At 44.5% G+C, this 17,873-nt stretch overlaps 1 long non-coding RNA gene across 4 annotated transcripts in view; it reads left to right on the forward strand.

Annotated features, from left to right (window-relative positions):
• The window catches only part of LOC105494582 (uncharacterized), a 62,235-nt gene that overhangs the window by 1,277 nt on the left and 43,085 nt on the right, over positions 1 to 17,873 (forward strand). For 2 of the 4 annotated variants that reach the window (XR_011608734.1, XR_011608737.1), the window contains exons 2-3: positions 5,575 to 5,677; positions 15,850 to 17,774. This is a non-coding gene — a long non-coding RNA (uncharacterized lncRNA). Of the gene's footprint in view, positions 1 to 5,574; positions 5,678 to 15,849; positions 17,775 to 17,873 lie in introns of those variants that run through there. The other 2 variants (XR_011608736.1, XR_011608735.1) reach the window with 2 other exon arrangements.

The raw sequence follows: 17,873 nt of genomic DNA on the forward strand, positions 1-17,873 counted from the left end.
TTTTTGTATTTTCAGTAGAGACAGGTTTTCACCATGTTGGCCAGGCTGGTCTCCAGCTCCTGACCTCCCATGATCTGCCCGCCTCGGGCTTCCAAAGTGTTGGGATTACAGGCATGAGCCACTGCGCCTGGCCCAGATATGTTTTCATAGATGAATGTTATATTTAGTTTCCCTAATGCATTCAGAAAATATTAATAAGCACATCCCATATGCCAGGTACTGTCCAGTGAACAGGACAAGCAAAATATCCTGCCTTCATGCAGCATAAATTCCAGCAGGTAATTGGTATAAAGTTTTGGTTTGTAATCACAGTCAATGGCTGTGCTTTTCATTTTCTGATTCCCACTACTTGGTTTCTATATTACTGCAGACTCATCATAATAATTTTTAATCCATGGGCCATTTCTTCTGGAAAATATACCATGATGCCTGTAACTGCACTCATCTGCTTGCTTCTTAGTTTGTAGATCCTATGCATAATCTTTGATACAACATTTTTAGTTCATTTCCTGGATGTGAGATTCTTAAGTAAACCACACCAACTTGTTTTTCCCAATATAGAGAGGTGGATAATAAAATGTGCAGAAAACAGGCAGCATCTGCCTCTAAGAGATGGAATTGTTAAGTTAGAGGGAGGAACAGAGATGCCTATGCCAGCCTTGGTCCAAAATGGTCCCAGGAAAAGGTGGTGGTATTTTATTCATTCATTTGACAGAAATTTACTGAGTGCCTGTGTTGTGCTTGGCAGTTTTCTTGATGCTAGGGATATGGAGTGAACAGACAAGTAAGGTCTCTGCCCAAATGGAGCTTGGTGCAGTTGGGAAGCCTCAGATTATCTGTTGAAGAAGAAAACTCCATTGCTAAATCCTCATTGGAAAGAGACTTAAAAATCATTTCCTTAAGAATCAAAAGATGGCTGGGCACAGTGGCTCACACCTATAATTCCAGCACTTTGGGAGGCCGAGGTGGGCAGATGATCATGTGAGGTCAGGAGCTGGAGACCAGCCTGGCCACCAACGTGGTGAAACCCCATCTCTACTAAAAATACAAAAAACTTAGCTGGGCATTGTGGCAGGTGTCTGTAATCCCAGCTACTCGGGAGGCTGAGGCAGGAAGAATTGCTTGAACCTGGGAGGCGGAGGTTGCAGTGAACTGAAATGGTGCCACTGCACTCCAGTCTGGGTGACAGAGACTCCATCTCAAAACAAACAAACGCCCCCAAAAACGCCAGGCGCGGTGGCTCACGCCTGTAATCCCAGCACTTTGGGAGGCTGAGGTGGGCGGATCACCTGAGACTGGGAGTTCGAGACCAGCCTGACCAACATGGAGAAACCCTGTCTCTACTAAAAATACAAAAAATTAGCTGGGCGTGGTGGCACATGCCTGTAATTACAGCTACTCAGGAGGCTGAGGCAGGAGAATTGCTTGAACCGAGGAGGCAGAGGTTGCTGTGAGCTGAGATCATGCCATTGCACTCCAGCCTGGGTGGCAAGAGTGAAACTCCATCTCAGAAAAAAATAAATAAAAAATAATGGCAGCAATCAAAACACATTTCCAGCCTTCATTCATGCTTTACCCTATATTAATGAATTAGTCCCAACCTTACAAATCTTGAATTTAGATGGTTTGCTTGTGTTTTGGAATGGGGTCAGTTAAGAAAAATGTAGAAATGCAAGTTTTTATAAATTACTAGTTGGTAACATCATTAGGCCCGACCAAAGAAGCTGATTCTAAAAAATGATTTGGAAAAGAAAGTTATTTTGTTTACACTGTTGGCCTTGGTTTATCTCTTTTTAAAAAATAACTTTATTGGCTAGACACGGTGGCCCATTCCTATAATCCCAGCACTTTGAGAGACTAAGTTGGGAGGATTGCTTGAGCCCAGGAGTTTAAGACCAGTCTGGACAACATAGGGAGACCCCCATCTCTATAAATACTTTAAAAATTAGCCAGGCATGCTGGTGCATGCTGGTGGTCCCAGCTACTTGGGAGGCTGAGGCAGGAGGATCACTTGAGTTTAGGAGGTCAAGGCTGCAGTGAGCTGCAATTGTGCCACTACACTGCAGCCTGGGTGACAGAGTGAGACCCTGTCTCAAAAATAAAAAAGGCCAGGCATGGTGGCTCACGCCTGTAATTCCAGCACTTTGGGAGGCCGAGATGGGTGGATCACTTGAGCTCAGGAGTTCCAGACCAGCCTGGGCAACATGGTGAAACCCCGTCTCTACAAAAAGTACAAAAATTAGCTGGGCATGGTAACACATACCTGTAGTCCTAGCTACATAAATTAAAAAAAAAAAAAGTTGGCCAGGCGTGGCTCACACCTGTAATCCCAGCACTTCAAGAGGTTGAGGCAGGTGGATCACTTGAGGTTGGGAGTTTGAGACCAGCCTGACCAACATGGTGAAACCCCGTCTCTACTAAAAATACAAAAATTAGCTGGGTGTGGTGGCGCATGCCTGTAATCCCAGCTACTTGGGAGGGTGAGGTAGGAGAATTGCTTGAACCCAGCAGGCAGAGGCTGCAGTGAACTGAGATCATGCCACTGTACTCCAGCCTGAGTGACACATGAGACTCTGTCTTAATAATAAAAATAAGAAAGAAAGAAAAAAACGGATCAAAGGCATAAATATAAGAGCTAAAATTATAAATATCTCTGATGAAAACATAGGGGCAAATCTTTGTGACCTCGGATTAGACAGTGGTGTTTTAGATTTAGATTTTGTTGCCTAAAGCAAGGCAACAAAAGAAAAAAATAGATAAATTGGACTACTCAGTCAAAACCGAAAAGTTTGCGGTTCAAAGTTGCCATCAAGAAAGGGAAAAAATCCACAGAATGAGAAAAATATTCACATATCCTATATCTGTTAAGGATCTAATATTTCAGATATCGTAAGAACTCTTACAACTCACCAATAAAATGACAACCCTATTTAAAAATGGGCAAACATATCTGAATAGACATTTCTCCAAAGAAGATATACACATGAGATCAATAAACACAAGAAGATTCTCAATATCATTATCATTAGGGAAATGCGAATCAAAGCCACAGTGAGATACCATTTCCTCCTCACTAGCATGGTTATAATTAAAAAGATGGACAATCAAAAAGCTGGCAAGGGCCGGGCGCGGTGGCTCAAGCCTGTAATCCCGGCACTTTGGGAGGCCGAGACGGGCGGATCACAAGGTCAGGAGATCGAGACCATCCTGGCTAGCACGGTGAAACCCCGTCTCTACTAAAAAATACAAAAACCTAGCCGGGCGAGGTGGCGGGCGTCTGTGGTCCCAGCTGCTCGGGAGGCTGAGGCAGGAGAATGGCGTGAACCCGGGAGGCGGAGCTTGCAGTGAGCTGAGATCCGGCCACTGCACTCCAGTCTGGGCGACAAAGCGAGACTCTGTCTCAACAACAACAACAACAACAACAACAACAAAAAAAAAAAGCTGGCAAGGATGTGGAGAAACTGGAACCCTCACACATTACTCGTGGGAATGTAAAATGGTCCAGCTCCTTTGGAAAACAGCAGTTCCTCAAAATGTTAAACATAGAATTACTGTAGGACCAAGATAGTCCTCTTCCAGGATTTCCCCAGAGAATTAAAAAGATATTTTCTGGGCGGGGCTCAGTGGTTCACGCCTGTCATCCTAGCACTTTGGGAGGCTGAGGCAGGTGGATCACTTGAGGCCAGGAGTTCAAAACCAGGCTGGGCAGCCTGGAGAAACCCCATCTCTACTAGAAATACAAACATTAGCCAGGCATGGTGGTGCATGCCTGTAATCCCTGTAATCAGCTACTCAGGAGGCTGAGGCAAGAGAATCACTTGAACCTGGGAGGTGGAGTTTACAGTGAGCCGAGATCACACCATTGCACTCCAGCCTGGGTGACAGAGCAAGACTCCGTCTCAAAGTTAAAAAAAAAAAAAAAGAAAAAAAGAAAGAAAAGAAAAGATATATTTGGCATTTGACCTTGTCTCTTTAACCTTCCCATGCCCACTTGGGTCTCTTCCAAGTGCAGCTTCCTTTCCTGTTCTAAGGCATTTCAAATAAACTTCCACTCCTGCTCTGGAAAAAAAAAAAGATGTTCATGCAAAAACTTGTACGTGAGTATTCGCAGCAACATTCATAATGGCCCAAAAGTAGAAACAACCTAAACGTCCATCAACTAATGAACACGTAAACACAATGTGGTCCATCCCTACAATGGACTGTGATTCAGCCACAGAAAGGAATGAAGCACTGACACGCGCTGCATCACAGATGACCCTTGAAAACACCACGCTGAGTGAGAGAAGCCAGATGCGACAAGGCACTTATTGTGTGATTCTATGTATAGGAAATGTCTGGAGTAGGCAAATCCATAGAAACCGAAAGTAGAGGCCAGTTGCGGTAGCTCATACCTATAATCCCAGCACTTTGGGAGGCTGAGGTGGGCAGATCACCTGAGGTCAGGAGTTCGAGACTAGCCTGACCAACATAGAGACACCCTATCTCTACTAAAAATACAACATTAGCTGGGCATGGTGGTGCACGCCTGTAATCCCAGCTACTTGGGAGGCTGAGGCAGGAAAATTGCTTGAACCTGGGAGGCGGAGGTTGCGGTGATCTGAGATCGCACCATTGCAGTCCAACCTGGGCAACAAGGGCAAAACTCCGTCTCAAAACAAAACAAAAGAAAACTGAAAGTAGATTAGTGGTTGCCAGGGACTGGGGGAAAGAAAGGTTGGAAAGTAACTGCTAATGAGTACAAGGTTTCCATTTAGGGTGATGAAAATGTGCTGGAAAAGAAAGTGGTGATAGTTGCAGAACCTGTGAATATACTAAAAGCTGCTGAACTGTACATTTAAAAAGAGTAAATTGTATGATATGTGAGTTATGTCTCAGTGATAATCCAATAAACAGGGAGTAAACAACCAATGTCTCAGGAAAAGCAAAGTATATACCATGAATCTATGGGGCCAGACCTCATATTCTTTCTTCATAGGGGAGCATCTCAGGCCCTCACACCAAGCTTATCGTTCTTTTTTTTTTCTTTCTTTCTTTTTTTCTCTCTTTTTGAGACAGGGTCTCACTGTGTCACCTGGGCTGGAATGCAGCAGCATGATCTCGGCTCACTGCAACCTCCGCCTCCTGGGTTTGAGCAATCCTCCAACCTCAGCCTCCCAAATAGCTAGGACTACAGGCATGTGCCACCATGCCCAGCTAATTTTTTGTATTTTTGGTAGAGATGGAGTTTCATCAGATTGCCCAGGCTGGTCTTGAACTCCTGAGTTCAAGCGATCTATCTGCCTTAGCCTCCCAAAATGTGGGATTACAGTCGTGAGCCACCGCGCCTGGCCTCTTTTTAGTTCAGATGCGACTGGAGCAGTTTCGATTTTCTGGTTCCTTTGTTGCTGGTGAAGCCAGTTGGTCAGTACCCGCTTCCTCTAGGCAGAGGTGGTGCAGCAGCCGTTTTTATACTATGTGACCTTATCCTCCTGGCCATAGCTGACTGGACCACAGGTGGGAAACTGACCCAACCGGGCCAGTCTCTCCTTTGGCTTTGGCATTGGGATAGAGACAAGCCTTTCTTCTCTGCAGGTGACTGGAACTGATTTGACATAACTATCGCATGCATGGAGAAGCTGAGAACAGTAATCTGCAGAAGCAAAATAATGACACAGCTGGACAAAGACGCACAGAGGTGAGAGAGACAAAGAGAACAGCCTCTGGTTTCTGCTGAGCTTCCACTTCCTGGTTTTGTCCCCTCCCCCCATTCACCTTTACCTTTGAGATACCGCCATAATCTTATAATAAATGTTCATTTTTTACTTAAGCTACTAGCCTTCTGAAACTTGGAATTGAAAAGACTCTGGCTATAGCCCTAGGATCTAACAGATGAAAAATGTATTATGTCACCAGTAAAGTAGGTGGTAAAACAAACATTTGTATGAATGCAGTAAATTAGAAAGAGGTGGGACGTATTGCCCGAGGCCACCAGTACTAAGAGCAGCAATACACAAATAGCCCATAAAAAAGAAATGTTTCTATAAAAAGCAGAGCCAAGAACTCCAAAAAACTCATCAGTCTGGGGCCATTTAGTTTAGAGACCTCAATGTGCCTTAGGGTGTCATTTGGTTACAGTTATGTAAGACTGACATTTGTCACAATGGCCTTGAGCTGCAAAAGGCCAGTCAGAAGAGACAGTGTCATTTGTTCAGGAGAATCTACAATGAAAAAATGTTTAAATTAAATGTTTAGGCATTTAAAGATGTAAGACTCGCTTATCTGGCACATAGACATTGTGAAATACGTCATTGTATAACAGAATGACAGATACGTGTGGCACACAGTATAATTATATATACTTCCAGAAACAGAACGTCTAAATAAAGAACAAGTTGATAGCAGAAGCGAGGAATAAATTATTTTATAATTTTGCTGTTGCTTTCCCCGGGTAGTCTTTAAGACTGAATCTATTGTGGAACAACAACAACAACAACAAAAGCAAAAAAACAGAACAGAAAAACCCTGACTCTTATCTAATAGGCTATATGTTGATCACAGATAATCCTCTCAACCCCATCAGACCCAACGTCCTTTTTGTTTTTTTGACACAGGGTCTCTCTCTGTTGCCAGGCTGGAGTGCAGTGGCGGGATCTCAGCTCACTGCAACCTCTGCCTCCCAGGTTCAAGCAATTCTTCTGCCTCAGCCTCCCAAGTAGCTGGGATTACAGGCACCCAGCATCATGCCCTGCTAATTTTTGTATTTTTAGTAGAGATGAAGTTTCACCGTGTTGATCAGGCTGGTCTCAAACTCCTGACCTCAGATGATCCGCCCACCTCAGCCTCCCAAATTGCTGGGATTACAGGCATAAGCCACCATGCCAGCCATTTGTATTATGGTTTTAAGGTGTAAGACTTCTTTATGTATTCTAGAAACAAATTCCATATCAGATATATGATCTATAGATGTTTCCTCCCATTCAGTGAGTGGGAGGAATTACAGGTGGTTGAAATGGAGGAGACGGGGAAAGATGATATTCCTGCAGATGAGCTAGACCTATTCTAATACCTGGATCTTGACATCTTAGCACATTTGACATTCGGTCTCTAGGCTGTAAAAGATCTCAGAGATCACACCCTTTGATAGGCAGCATAGAATAAAAGGTGGATGGAGAATAACCCGTGACTGCAAGAGGCAGTGTGGGGGAACTGTCTGATACTGCTGAAAACAAGAGGCAGCCCCAAATTCATCAATCCTGTGTGTGATTTTCACAACAAATTTTTGTTTCTTTTTTTATTTCACAATGAAATTTCATGTCACTGTGCCCCAAAGAAAAAATAGTAATATATAGAATGGAAATAATGTAAAATGTATATATTTTATGTTTGTTTTAGTTGTTGAAAATGTATAACATTTATGATTTTTAAAAAAACTTTGTTTAAATTTTTTTTTTTTTTTGAGATGGAATTTCGCTCTTGTTGCCCGGGCTGGAGTGCAATGGTGTGATCTCGGCTTACCTCAACCTCCGCCTCCCGGGTTCAGGCGATCCTCCTGCCTCAGCCTCCCGAGTAGCTGGGATTACAGGTATGCGCCACCATGCTCAGCTAATTTTGTATTTTTAGTAGAGACAGGGTTTCTCCATGTTGGTCAGGCTGGTCTTGAACTCCCAACCTCAGGTGATCTGCCCACCTGGTCCTCCCAAAGTGCTGGGCTTACAGGCATGACCCACTGTGCCCAGCCCGTTTTTTAAAATTCTTAAAAAAAAAAAAAATTAGAAATGGGGTCTCATTATGTTGCCCAGGCTGATGTCAAACTCCTGGCCTCAAGCAATTCTCCCACCTCTGCTTCCCAAAGTGCTGGGATTACAGACGTGAGCCAGTGAGTCCAGCAAGGCAAAACTATTGAAAAGCTTTTTTATTATTTATTTATTTATTTTTCTAGAGACAGAGTCTTGCTGTGTCCCCCAGGCTAGAGTGCAATGGCACGATCTTGGCTCACTGCAACCTCCATCTCCTGGGTTCAAGCAATTCTCCTGCCTCAGCCTCCCAAGTAGCTGGGATTATAGGCGCCTGCCACCATGCTTGGCTAATTTTTTGTATTTTTAGTAGAGATGGGGTTTCCCCATGTTGGCCAGGCTGGTCTCAAACTCCTGACCTCAGATGATCCACCTGCCTTGGTCTCCCAAAGTGCTGGGATTGTAGGTGTGAGCCACTGCACCTGGCTGAATGAGGCTCTATCTCAAGATAATATAAAATAAAATAAAATAAAATAGTATACTATGGAAAGATATTCAAGATAATTAAATGGAAAAAGATTACAGGGCAATATGTGTATGGGTCTTCAAATTTTTGTGTTTATAGAAAAAAGTGTGGCAGATTATAAATTAAAATCTTAACTGGTTTTTCTGGGAAGGGTAAAACCATAGATGATTTTTACTCTGCATACTTATCTGCATTTTTACAAATGTCTACTCTGAAGTTGATTACTTTTCTTAAGAGAAGGCCAGGCACGGTGGCTCACACCTGTAATCCCAGCACTTTGGGAGGCCAAGGTGGGCGGATCACAAGGTCAAGAGATTGAGACCAGCCTGGCCAACATGGTGAAAAGCTGTCTCTACTAAAAATACAAAAAACAAAAATTAGCTGGGTGTGGTGGCGGGCACCTGTAGTCCCAGCTACTTGGGAGGCTGAGGCAGGAGAATAGCTTGAACCCGGGAGGCAGAGGTTTCAGTGAGCCGAGATTGTGCCATTGCACTCCACCTGCGTGGTGGAGCGAAACTCTGTCTCAAAAACAAAAACAAAAAAGAAAAGAAAAATAATGTTAAAGCTACTCTTAAAAATGTTTATGAAGTATATTTAATTATATGGAGGAAATGCTTATGCTGTAATGTTAAGTGAGGAAAAAGGCAAGGCAAGATACAAAACAGCCTAAGTGTTAGAATCTAAATTACACACATCAGAAGAAGAGAAGCATCTTGTTTCATCCAGGGAGAATGATTCTTTTTTTTTTTTTTTTTTTTTTTTTTTTTTTTAGTAGAGATGGAGTCTCACTGTGTTACCCAGGCTGGTCTTGATTCCTGGGCCCAAGCAAACCTCCTGCCTTGGCCTCCCAAAGTGTTGGGATTACAGGTGTGTGCCACCACACCTGACTGGAATGATTCTTTGAATCAATCTCTTTTCTTCCCTAGTATTTGTCCTTAAAATGCTAGATTAGGCCGGGCACAGTGGCTCACACCTGTAATCCCAACACTTTGGGAGGCCGAGGTGGGCAGATCACGAGGTCAGGAGTTCGAGACCAGCCTGGCCAACATAGTGAAACCCTATCTCTACTAAAAATAGAAAAATTAGCCAGGCATGGTGGCATGCACCTGTAGTGCCAGCTACTCAGGAGGTTGAGGCAGGAGAATCTCTTGAACCCAGGAGACAGAGGTTGCAGTGAGCTGAGATCGCACCACTACACCAACAGAGGGAGACTTTGGCTCCAAAAAAAAAAAAGCCTGTAATCCCAGCACTTTGGGGGGCTGAGGCGGGTGGATTACGAGGTCAGGAGATTGAGACCATCCTGGCTAACATAGTGAAACCCCAGCTCTACTAAAAATACAAAAATTAGCGGAGCATGGTGGCACATACCTGTAGTCCCAGCTACTTGGGAGGCTGAGGCAGGAGAATTGCTTGAACGCGGGAGACAGAGGTTGCAGTGAGCCAAGATCGCGCTACTGCACTTGCTGTGGGCGACAAAGTAAGACTGTCTCAAAAACAAAACAAAAACCATGGGGAATTTTTTTTAAGCTGTGAAAAAAAAATACAAAACTACATTTCTTGTGATCTTGTATCAGACATCTTCAGGCTTACCTGAAAGTTTGAATCAAAACAAAATAACAAAGTGTGCCTTTTATATAACTTGTCTCATTGTAAAGACCCATCTTTTTTCTCTGCTGAAGACAGGTTTTCTGAAACACACAGTGCCGAGTCTTTCCCATCCCTCAACAATTACTGGATTATTAGCTAAATAAGCATTCTCCAGCAGATCTAAATCTGACACAACAAGAATGCACGTTTCTTTGGCTCTGAACAGCGTTTTATCTTTTGAAAACCACCTTCTCGTGAGTGATACTCAGAATTCCATTTTATAGTTGAGTAAAAGCTCAAACTCATTTGTATCTGGTAAAGGATTCTGGAGGTCTCCTTGCAAATTTTTCTGGTTCATTATGCCTCCCTTTATCCTCCATAAGATAATAGTTGATAGCCTGTAGTCCCAGCTACTCAGGAGGTTTGAGCCTAGGAGTTCAAAGTCAGTCTGGGCAACATGGTGAGACATGGTGTCCTAAAAAATAATTTAAAAAAAGATAGCCGGGCGTGGTGGCTCATGCCTGTAATCCCAGCACTTTGGAAGGCTGAGGTGGGTGGATCACGAGGTTAGGAGTTCGAGACCAGCCTGACCAACATGGTGAAACCCTGTCTCTACTAAAAATACAAAAATTAGCTGGGCGTGGTGGTGGGTGCCTGTAATCGTAGCTACTCAGGAGGCTGAGGCAGGAGAATTGCTTAAACCCGGGAGGCGGAGGTTGCAGTGAGCCGAGATCGTGCCGCTGCACCGCAGCCTGGGTGACAGAGCGAGACTCCATCTCAAAAAAAAAAAAAAAAGAAGAAGAAGAAAAAAAGATAATAGTTGGTCACTAAGAGGGAAGGAAAGCAGGACTCCTCAGACTCCAAAACTATCAACGTGTTATAACATTTTGCATTTTCAGTTGTTTACAAGTTGATAGGAATAACCTTTAAGTTCACATAAGCAATCACAAAACGTTCTGTTGAGATTTTCCCAATTCTTTTTTTTGAGACAGAGTTTCGCTCTTGTTGTCTAAGGCATTAGGTGTGTGAGCTACACCCCAAGTCATGAGATACATGGCGTGCAGTGTGATGTCAGCACAACCAACAGGAAGTGTTTGTGGAGAGTAGCGCCCTGTCCCTTTCTTCACTTGCTTCCCTTTTTCTGGTTTTTCCATCTCATGAGTTCTATTCTCTGGGCAGTAGGAAATTGAGAGGGAAGCAGGGGGACTCAGTACAGTCAGTTTCTTTTGGCTTTCTTTGAAGCCACCCTGCTTCTTGCAATAGCCCCTTCTTTTCTAACAGATCTGGTTCAAGTTTAACTAGCACAGATTTAGCTACTGTCTCCAGAGTGAAGCTTGGGATGGACAAAGGGCGGGGGAATGGGCATCAAAGTAGGAAATTGAGTGGGAAGTGGGGGACAAAGTATAGTCAATTTATTTGGGTCAGTGGAGGATAAAAGTTACCTCCTTCTGGCCATGAGAAATATCCAGAATGCTCATCTCTTGCCTTTAGTCATTTTACCCTAATCCTATTAGGGTTAGCATTAGGGCTAAGGTTAGGGTTAGCCTTAGGGTCAGCCTTAGCATTCCATTTGGACAAAATCTGCCATTTGGCCGGGTGCGGTGGCTCATGCCTGTAGTCCCAGCACTTTGGGAGGCTGAGGAGGGCAGATTTCTTGAGGCCAGGAGTTCGAGAACAGACTGGCCAACATGGCGAAACCCCATCTCTACGAAAATACAAAAATTATCTGGGTGTGGTGGTGCACACCTGTAATCCCAGTTACTTGGGAGGCTGAGGCAGGAGAACACTTGAACCTGGGAGGTGGAGGTTGCAGTGAGCCAAGATCATGCCACTGTACTCCAGTCTGGGTGACGGAGTGAGATGACAGCTCAAATAATAATAACAATAATAATAAAAATAAAGTAATATAATAATATAATATATAATGTTATTATAATATTGTTGTAATATTATAATATATAAGCATGAACCTGGGAGGCGGACCTTGCAGTGAGCCAAGATTGTGCCACTGCATCCAGCCTGGGCCTCAGAGCAAGACTGTCTCTCAAAAAGTAATAATAACAATAACAATAAAAATAATAATAATATAAAAATAAAAAATAAAGTTCTGCTTTAGCTGTGTGCCACCGATTTTGACATATATTACCTTCATTATCCAGTTCTAAATATTTTTGGGTCATTTAGCAATATTTCTTACAATATTTCATTCAGTTTCCAAATATTTTAAAAATCTACCTTTTAAAAATTAATTTCTGGCTGACATGGTGGCTCACGCTTGTAATCCAAACATTTTGGGAGGCTGAGGCAGGCAGATCACCTAAGGTCAAGAGTTTGAGTCCAGCCTGGCCAACATGGTGAAACCCTGTCTCTACTAAAAATACAAAAATTAGCCGGGTCTGGTGGCAGGCGTCTGTAATCCCAGCTACTCGGGAGGCTGAGACAGGGAGAATTGCTTGAACCCGGGAGGTGGAGGTTTCAGCGAGCCGATGTTGTACCACTGCACTCCAGCCCAGGCGACAGAGCAAGACTGTGTCTCAAAAAAAAAAAAAAAAACAAAGAAAATGAATTTCTAATTTCATTGAAATGTGGTTAGAGAACCTGGTCTGTATCATATTGCTGTTGGGAATGTATTCAGGAAAATACATGATCTAATGCATAACTGTTGTTTTAACTCTTCCTTGTGCATCCTAAAAAAGAATGTACTGGCCAGCTGCGGTGGCTCATGCCTGTAATCCCAGTCCTTTGGGAGGCCGAGGCAGGCAGATCACCTGAGGTCAGAAGTTCAAGACCAGCCTGGCCAACATGGTGAAACCCCATCTCTACTAAAAATACAAAAATTAGCTGGACACGGTGGTGGGCACCTGTAATCCCAGCTACTTGGGAGCCTGAGGCAGGAGAATTGCTTAAACCTGGGAGGCAGAGGTTGCAGTGAGCCGAGATCGTGCCACTGCACTCCGGGCTGGATGACAGAGTGAGACTCCATCTCAAATGTACCTTCTTGACTGAGTGTTGAATTCTCTCTGTGTCTGATAGCTTGAGTGAGGCCCTCTCTGAGGAAGTCCACCTGAGCTGAGATCTGGATGTCAGGAAGGAGCCAGCTCTCTAAATACTTTTCCTGGGGGGAGGTATTCTAAGCAAGGGGAATAGCAAATGCAAAGTCCCTGAGGCAGGAATTAGCTTGATGTGTTCCAGGAACAGAAGGAAAATCAATGTGAATGGAGCAAAGTGGGCAAGGAGGAGAGTGATGTGAGCTAAGCTCCTGAGAGACAGTCAGAGGCCAGATCGAGTAGGGCCTTGAAGGCCTGAGTATGGACTTCAGTCTTAGCTAATGCAGTACATTCACTGACACCTACCAGGTGGTTTGCCAAGCACTTCATAGAAGCATAATGTCAGGTACAAATTGGTCTCATCTTGTACAATGGGGAGAGCATTTTGAGATTATTATCATTATTACTTTTTTTTTGAGACAGTCTCACTCTGTCACCCAGGCTGGTGTGATCTTGGCTCACTGCAACCTCGGCCAACCGGGTTCAGACAATTCTCCTTGCCTCAGCCTCTGGAGTAGCTGGGATTACAGGCGCCCGCCACCATGCCCAGCTCATTTTTGTATTTTTAGTAGAGATGGGGTTTCACCATGTTGGTCAGGCTGGTCTTGAACTCCTGACCTTGTGATCCGCCAAGCTTGGCCTCCCAAGGTGCTGGGATTACAAGCGTGAGCCACTGTGCCCGTCCTATCCTCACATTTTGAGATTAAAAGTACCTTACAGGCTGGGTGCGGTGGCTCACACCTGTAATCCCAGCACTTTGGGAGGCCAAGTCAGGAGGATTATTTGAGCCTGGGAGTTTGAGACCAGCCTGTGCAACATGATGAGACCTCGTCTCTACAAAACATAAAAAAATTAGCCAGGCATGGTGGCATGTGCCTGTAGTCCCAGCTACTTGGGAGGCTGAGGCAGGAGGATCAGTCCAGCCCAGAAGATTGAGGCTACAGTGAACTGTGTTCATGCCACTGCACTCCAGCCTGGGTGACAGAGTGAGACCCTGTCTCCAAAAAAATTAAATAAATAAAATAAATAAAAATTGTAAAAGTACCTTAGAGGCTGGGCACGGTGGCTCATGCCTGTAATCCCAGCACTTTGGGAGGCCGAGACGGGTGGATCACGAGGTCAGGAGATCGAGACCATCCTGGCTAACATGGTGAAACCCTGTCTCTACTAAAAATACAAAAAGTTAGCCGGACGTGGTGGCGGGCACCTGTAGTCCCAGCTACTCGGCAGGCTGAGGCAGGAGAATGGCGTGAACCCAGGAGGCAGAGCTTGCAGTGAGCCGAGATTGCGCCACTGCGCTCTAGCCTGGGCGACAGAACCAGACTCTGCCTTAAAAAAAAAGTGCCTTAGAGATCATGCTTAGCCTAATCCTTTTCTTTTGCAAGTAAGGAAATCAAGAAGAGTTCTAAAGCGTTCTCACTGCCAGGGTCTGTGCATCCCTCTGTCTCCTCAATAGACAAGCTCCTGAAAAGGAGGACCCAGTTCTTACAGTTTCATTCAGATGTTCTTGAAGGAATCTTGTCGTCTTATGAACCCCTTTGTAAAGTAAAAATTACTCTCGCCCCTCCCATTTACATTTTTTGTAAATGTAGATTTTTATCAATCGTATTTTCTTTCTTTTTTTGAGACGGAGTCTTGCTCTGTTACCCAGGCTGGTGTGCAGTGAGTGGCATGATCTCGGCTCACTGCAACCTCCACCTCCCGGCTTCAAGCGATTCTCCTGCCTCAGCCTCCTTAGCAGCTGGAACTAGAGGTGCCTGCCACCACACCCAGCTGATTTGTGTATTTTTAGTAGAGACAGGGTTTCACCATATCGGCCAGGCTGGTTTTGAACTCATGACCTTGTGGTCCACCTACCTTAGCCTCCCAAAGTGCTGGGATTACAGGCGTGAGCCCCCACACCCAGTCCGTTAACTATCTTTCCATGGCATCATTTAAAATAGCTGCATATCCTTCTGTTATATGAATGTGCCATAATTTACGTAACCAGTCTCCTCCTGTTGGACTTAAAGGAATTTTTAAAAATTCATTTAACCAGGCTGGGCTTGGTGACTCACACCTATAATCCCAGAGCTTTGAGAGGCCCACGTGGGAGGATTGCTTGAGGGCAGGAGTTTGGGGCCAGCCTGGGCAACATAGGGAAACCCTATCTCTACAAAACAAAAAGAAAAGAAAACAAAAACATCTATCTATCTATCTATCTTCCTTTTCTTTCTATCACCACCACCAATTCAGTAGGACAGGTGGCTTATTGAGTCACTCCTATATAATCCCAGCTGACTTCTAAATGATGTCACTTCCCCAGGCTTCCCCTCCCATCCCACGTCCTCATGTCTGTCTGAGGGATTTTTTTTTTTTTTAATTTTGAGAAGGAGTCTCGCTCTGTCGCCCAGGCTGGAGTGCAGTGGCGCGATCTCGGCTCACTGCAACCTCCACCTCCTGTGTTCAAGTGATTCTCCTGCCTCAGCCAGGGGTTGTGAGCCACCGCGCCCAGCTGGGATGTTCTTAAATCATTGCTTTTCTCGTGTCCTCCGTCAGCCACAAGAATGGCTCCATCTTAACTTTGCAACTGGTTTAAACATCTCAGCCTTTTTTTCTTTTTGAAGATTTCCCCAAATCAGTCCCATTTAATCTCCCCCCACTATCATAGTCACTTGTTTCTGGGCCTGGCTTGTGCAGCTGGTCCTGTTGGGAATGCTTCCTCTCATCCCACTGTTTCCAGCCCCCTCCTCCAGTGAGGGCCCGCTTACATCTCACGAGCTTCATAACCCTCCCAAGGCTGTGCTTGCCTGTATGAATTTCACCTTTCTTTGAGCGTCTGTTTCAGTGAGATGGAGCCACCCAGTTTAGGAGGCAGTAAGAAAACAAGCAAGCCTGTGTGTCGCATAGCATAGTTGCACTGGCCATCTGACAGTTCCTGGAACACACTCATTTCTTTTCTTTCTTTCTTTCTTTTTTTTTCTTTTTGAGATAGATTATTACTGTGTTACCCAGGCTGGCCTCAAACTCCTGGGCTTAAGGGATGATCTCTTGTCGCTGGGACTACAGGTATGTGCCCCTGCACCAGGCTCTGGAACACTCTTATTTCTGTCTCACCCCTCAGCTTTGTGTTTTCCTTCCCTCTTCCTGGAATGCCCTTCTTTCAACTCATTACAGCTGGCTCCTTCTCGATATTCAGATCTAGCGTAAATGTCACTTCCTTGGAGACACCATCCCTGCCCCCTGTCGGAAGTAACTCCCTTGCTCCTATCACAGCATCCTGCTTGTTTCTTTCAAACTCTGTATCCCAAGCTGTCCTCACCCCATTTATTTTCACTGTGATTGCCTGTCTTCCTCACTGCGCCTAACCTCCCAAACAGCCTGTCTTATTCACCTGTTCATCCCTAGCTCCTTTACAGTGCCGGGGTGCTCAGTAAGTGTTCGCTGAATAAACAGATGAGATTGGACAGAATGGGGAAGGAGAAGGGAGACATCAAGGTGTCTGTTGCAGGAAGTCAGGGACCCCGAATGCAGGGACCGGCTGAAGCTGTGGCAGAAGAACATAAATTGTGAAGATTTCATGGACATTTATCAGTTCCCCAAATTAATACTTTTATAATTTCTTACACCTGTCTTTACTGCAGTCTCTGAATATAAATTGTGAAGACTTCCTGGACATTTGTCACTTCCCCAATCAATACTCTTATAATTTCCTATGCCTGTCTTTACTTTAATCTCTTAATCCCGTCATCTTTGTAAACTGAGGATGTATGTCGCCTCAGGACCCTGTGATGATTGCATTAACTGTACAAATTGTTTGTAAAATGTGTGTTTGAATGATATGAAATCAGGGCACCCTGAAAAAGAACAGAACAACAGCAATCTTCAGGGAACAAGGGAAGATAACCTTAAGGTCTCACTGCCTGTGGGGTTGGGCAGAATAGAGTCATATTTTCCTTCTTGCAGAAAGCAAATAGGAGAAATATTGCTGAATTCTTTTCCCAGCAAGGAATAACCCTGGGGAAGGAATGCATTCCCAGGGGTAGGCCTATCGACGACTGCTCTGGGAGTGCCTGTCTTATGCGGTTGAAGATAAGGGATGAAATACGCCCTGGTCTCCTGCAGTGCCCTCAGGCTTACCAGGATTGGGAAATTCCAGCCTGGTGAATTCTAGTCAGACCAGGTTATCTGCTCTCAAACCCTGTTTCCTGTTAAGATGTTTATCAAGACAATGCATGCCCAGTGGGACATGGAACCTCATCAGTAATTCTAATTTCGCTCTCTGCCTCTGCCTTGTGATCTTTTATTGCCCTCTGAAGCATGTGATCCCTGTGACCTACTCCCTATTCGTATACCCCTCCCCTTTTGAAATCCCTAATAAAAACTTGCTGGTTTTGTGGCTCAGGTAGGCATCCCAGAACCTGCCAATATGTGATGTCACCCCCGGAGGCCCAGCTGTAAAATTTCTCTCTTTGTACTCTTTCTCTATTTCTCAGACTGGCTGACACTTAGGGAAATAGAAAAGGACGTACATTGAAATATTGGGGGCTCATTCCCCCAATAGGTATCCTTTGAATTTCTGGTTTGGGAAGTTGAACTGATGGCAGGTAGTGCTACTGGCTGATCTTGGGAGCTCTGGGACTCATATGTGGGTGGGGTGAACTGAGATCATGATTTGTCTTTTGTACCTGTTTGAGTTCCCTCTAAATCATTTAAGTATATAATTTCTGGAGGTGATTTAATATATGGGCCTGGAGCTCAAGAGTGATGCTTGGATACCATCCAAATAATAAGAATAGCTACCATGGCTAGACATGAGAAGCTGCCCAAAGCCATGTATTAGTCTGTTCTCACGCTGCTAATAAAGACACACCCAAGACCAGGTAATTTATAAAGGAAAAGTTTAATTGACTCACAGTTCCACAGGGCTGGGGAAGCCTCACAATCATGGCAAAGGCAAGGAGGAGCAAAGCCACGTCTTACACGGTGGCAGGCAAAACGAGAATGAGAGCCAAGCAA

This window comes from Macaca nemestrina, chromosome 10, assembly GCF_043159975.1.
Source record: "Macaca nemestrina isolate mMacNem1 chromosome 10, mMacNem.hap1, whole genome shotgun sequence".
Taxonomy (NCBI): Eukaryota; Metazoa; Chordata; class Mammalia; order Primates; family Cercopithecidae; genus Macaca; species Macaca nemestrina.